This window comes from Alosa alosa, chromosome 10, assembly GCF_017589495.1.
Source record: "Alosa alosa isolate M-15738 ecotype Scorff River chromosome 10, AALO_Geno_1.1, whole genome shotgun sequence".
NCBI lineage: Eukaryota > Metazoa > Chordata > Actinopteri > Clupeiformes > Clupeidae > Alosa > Alosa alosa.
Genome location: NC_063198.1, coordinates 30,377,397 through 30,382,396, shown reverse-complemented (window position 1 = coordinate 30,382,396; position 5,000 = coordinate 30,377,397). Strand labels below are relative to the sequence as shown.

General features: G+C 47.7%; 1 protein-coding gene across 1 annotated transcript in view; it reads right to left on the bottom strand.

The window, feature by feature from the left end:
• srgap2 (SLIT-ROBO Rho GTPase activating protein 2) overlaps positions 1–5,000 on the bottom strand; it is a 135,541-nt gene that overhangs the window by 41,531 nt on the left and 89,010 nt on the right.

Genomic DNA, 5,000 nt, shown 5'->3' with positions numbered 1-5,000 from the left:
AAAGCTCCTTTGAATTTGAATTTGTATTTGAGAGGGGACAAACATTAGGGACAAACATTAGAGACCGCACAAAACAAAAGCAATACAGGGAACGTATCAAAAGTAAGTCCAAATGTGTGTGCGTGTGTGCGTGTGTGTGTGAGTATATGTGTGTGTGTGTGTGTTGTGTGTGTGTGTGTGTGTGTGTGTGTGTGTGTGTGTTTTGCGTGTGTGCTTATATGTGTGCGTATGTGAGTGTGTGTGTGTGTGTGTGTGAGTGTGTGTGTATGTGTGCGAGAGAGAGTTGGAGCAAGAGACACAAAGACAGAGAGCAGATAAGAATAAAACGGATGACTGCAGTAAATTAGGAGGGAAACGTTCTAATCACAGTCTGGCTTCTTTACTCATAACTCATCACACACACACGTACACACAAACACACACACACACAGAGTCTGTCTCCATCACTTATCAACCAAAACCACAGTCACCCCCTGCACCCCTAACACACAAAAACACACACACACACACACACACACACACACACACACTCCCATCCATCAGGCTAAGAGGCACACCCATCAAGATAATGTAATCCTGGAAGCTGCCACAGCAACGACAAATGATGCTGTCTGCCTCCATCTAGAAGTAGAACAGGTCAAGAGCAGCACGGTTACCACGGCAACCTCTACTCAGCCTCCGTGTTCTAGTTGGTTCCAGACACTGACCCTTCATGAGGAGTTCCACACAGTAAACCCTGAATACACACACACACATAAACATAAAGACACACACACACACACACACAGATGAGATGAGGTGTGTGTTACAGTTAAAGAAGTGGAAACTGGGGAGTGTTGGTAGGTGTGTGTTGATTGGGGTTTGTGTTTGGTGTGTGCTGGTTGGTGTGTGTGTGAGTGTGTGTGTGTTGGTTGGTGGAGAGAGGATAATTGGTTTGGCAGTGCTGTCACGTCGCAGCCGTCACAGGAAGTGGAACGAGAGATGGTGCATTGTGGTGTAGAAATGAAGTGCTAAAAAGCAGCCCAACCAAGCCGCCTTTGTGTGTGTGTGTGTGTGTGTGTGTGTGTGTGTGTGTGTGTGACTGCTTTAGCTGAACAGCATTACACACACAATTCTTTGCAGAAGTTGCTGGTATGTTCTGCTGTCAGAGAGAAGATTCTATTTAGTCTAGTTTGTATTTTGTGATCTATTTAATATTCTATGATTTATTTAATTTATTTAGGATTCTATGATCAGTGACAGCCTCTTAGCTGATTGGTTCTAAACAGGACATAGGGAAGAGAGAGAGAGAGAGAGAGAGAGAGAGAGAGAGAGAGAGAGAGAGAGAGAGAGAGAGAGAGACAAGCTCCATGATCAACGCAAGTCTATAATGTTCCATCAGAAAATAAATAACACGAATGGTGCGTTGCGTTGGATTTCTATCCTGCCTTGTCCAATCCAATGTACCATTGAACACACTGTGTGTGTGTGTGTGTGTGTGTGTGTGTGTGTGTGTGTGTGTGTGTGTGTGTGTGTGTGTGTGTTTCCGTTGGCTTTGGTCTGCACATCTGCATGTATGTGTCCACTGAGAGTGTGTTTATGGTTACTGTATGTGTGTCTACTTGCATGTGTGTATTTGTATGTCTGTGTCTGCTCTGCCAGTATGACCACATATCTATGTGTATGAGTGTGTATGAGAGAGAGAGACAGAGAGAGCGAGTGTGTGTGTGTGTGTGTGTGTGTGTATTTTTGGCTGTATACAGTCCCGAAGAGAGGATTCCGCATCATTCCGCACTAGTTATCCTGGATATTCCCGGAGTTCCGCGTCAGTGGGAAGCCCCTGGCTTTTTCACTCCAGACAGGGAATCTGGACAGTGAACTAATGTGCCCTTTAATCCAACAACATGATATTAAACGCATCAGCCTCTCATGGGCTTTACATCTCACACAGGGCAGGATTACTGGACAGAACAATGGACACAACGCATGATGATTTACATATTATGATAAACAGGACATAGGGGAGACAGAGAGGGAGAGAGAGAGAGAGAGAGAGAGAGAGACAAGGCGAGAGAGAGAGAGAGAGAGAGAGAGAGAGAGAGAGAGAGAGACAAAGACAGAGAGGGAGAAAAGGCGAGAGAGACAGAGAGGAGAGAGAGAGAGAGAGAGAGAGAGACAAAGAGAGAGAGAGAGAGAGAGAGAGACAGAGAGAGAGAGAGAGAGAGAGAGACAAAGAGAGAGAGAGAGACAAAGACAGAGAGGGAGAAAAGAGAGAGAGACAGAGAGAGAGAGAGAGAGAGACAGAGAGAGAGAGAGACAGAGAGAGAAGAACAAACAAAGAGAGCAACTGGGAGGGAGACACAAAGGCAGAGAGGGATAAAAAAGAGGGATGAGAGAAAGAGAGAGAAAGAAAGAGACTGGTACAGAGAGACACAGAGAGAGGGAGAGAGAAAGAAAGAGAGAGAGAGACAGTCATCTGTGTGTCAGACAGTAGTGTTTTTCCTGCTGTCTGTCTAACATGCTGCCGGCAGCTTCGTGGACTTTTCCTGACCCAACACACACACACACACACACACACACACACACAGTCTCTGCCATAGGGGCATCGTAATCCAACTCTCTCAACATACTCATCTGGAGTGTCAGAAATCCCCCCACGATGCACTGCTGCACTCCTCTACACACACACACACACGTGTACACACACACACACACACACAGACGGCAGGGGGGAGAAGAGGAGAGAAAGAGAGAGAGATGGATACTGGCACAGACAGGCAGGTAGACACACACACACACACACACACACACACACACGCGTACACACACACACAGAGACAGACACAGAAAGGCAGATAGATGGAGAGATACTCAAACAGAGGTGTGAAAGAAAGAGGGATATAGTGGTAGAGTGGAGGAGTGCTAGAGAACTTTAACACATACTATAAAAACATCAGAGAGCAGATGAACTCACTCAACCTTCTATATGGGTTGGTGTGAGTTTGCCAAAGAACTCCAGGGCAACTCCTGTGAGAGTGTGTGTATGTGCTTGTGTGAGTGTGTATGTGTGTGTTTGTACTTTTCTGTGTGTGTGTGCATTTGTGTGCGTGCCTGTGTATGTGTGTGCATGCAAATTTGTGTGTGTGTGTGTGAGTTTCCTTTTTCCATGTCCCAGTTCAAACAGAATGCATCAACATGAAAATCCCACGCCACACTTCCAAACCGGATTTTTGAGGTCAGTGCGCATACAAAATGCCAACTGGGTGCCGGCTCCCCCTGCTGCAGAAACTGTCGGAGGTGTGTGTGTGAGTGAGTGTGTGCGTGCGTGTGTGTGAGTGAGTGTGTGTGTGTGTGTGTGAGTGTGTCTAATGTGATTGCTCTTGCTTCAGAGTGTGATACAACCCATATGGAATCAGTTTGCTACCACCCTTACAGCTGTGCTTCAGTCACTTTTGGAACGAAGAAAGCTGGACGATAGACATTTGGCAGCGAAGAGTCTCAGGAGTAACCCGGGTCTTCACACAGACACACACACACACACACACACACTGCAGCCACCGCCTACCCTTTACCCGCGCCTTTACTGCCTGCCACACCGCACATTAAACAAATGATAACACCACACGCATATTATAAACATATACATAATGCAATTCACACCAGGTCACAGGAATAACAATGCAGACGCCAACACACAGCCACACACACACACACACACACACATACACACAAGGAGCCTTGGGGAGTGTGCAGGCGGGACAGTGCAGGTCAGACTTCCTGTCTGTGGCTCACCCCCTCACTGACATCAGTGGAAAGAAAGACGCTCACACACACAGGAACGCTAACACACACACACACACACACACACATGCACACTCTCTCTCTCTCTCTCAACTCACACATACACATGCACAGAGATACACAGCTGGACACACAGTCAAACACAAGACACACACAGACATACTTACACATTTAACAGGATCTCACACATTAGTACAGAAAGACACACACACATTTGTTTAATAGAACTCAAATACAGACACACACATAAGGAAAGCCAACACAGACACACACACACACACACACACAGATACAGAGACACAGATACAGAGAGATAGAGAGAGACACAAACACACACACACACACAGACACACACAGAGAGAGAGAGAGAGAGAGAGAGAGAGACGCGCACACACACACACACACACACACACACACACACACACACACACTCAAAGGAAAGAGTCAAGCTGCCAGTGCTTCCTCCTGTGACGGGGAAGCAGAACTGCAGCTGCTAAATATACCCAACCGCCCCCCCAACACCGGACCCGTCTGATCCTGCTGACCTGTCTGATCCTGTTTTGGGCTCGGCTTCAGACACGGCCAGAGTCCAGAGCCCAGCTGGGTCGGAACCGATAAACAGGACAACGGGCACAACGCAGGACACACAGCCCCGTGAGTCAGAACCACAGAACCAGAACCGAAACCAGGTCAGACGGGGCACATCTGTTCCATGGGTCAGCAGAGCTGGCAACCGTGATCTACTGGTTAGCGCTACGGACCTGTAACCGGAGGGTTGCCGGTTTGATCCCCGACCAGTAGGCACGGCTGAAGTGCCCTTGAGCAAGGCACCTAACCCCTCACTGCTCCCCGAGCGCCGCTGTTGTTGCAGGCAGCTCACTGCACCGGGATTAGTGTGTGCTTCACCTCACTGTGTGCTCACTGTGTTTCACTAATTTTTCACTAAATTTCCCTCATGGGATCAAAAGAGTATATATACTTATACTTATATAGGGATCAAAAGAGTATATATACTTATATAGGGATCAAAAGAGTATATATACTTATACTCAGAACACAGTCGCACCCGCACCGCAGGAGGTGGGGGTCGATGCTGACCGGATCCGTTGTAGTCAGCCTCGTGGCCGGTAACAGCCAGAAGTACTGGGCCAGATGTGAGCCGGATGTAAGCCAGAGCCCAGCCACAGCCACAACAGAGTGCAGCGCTATGTGGACCGTAT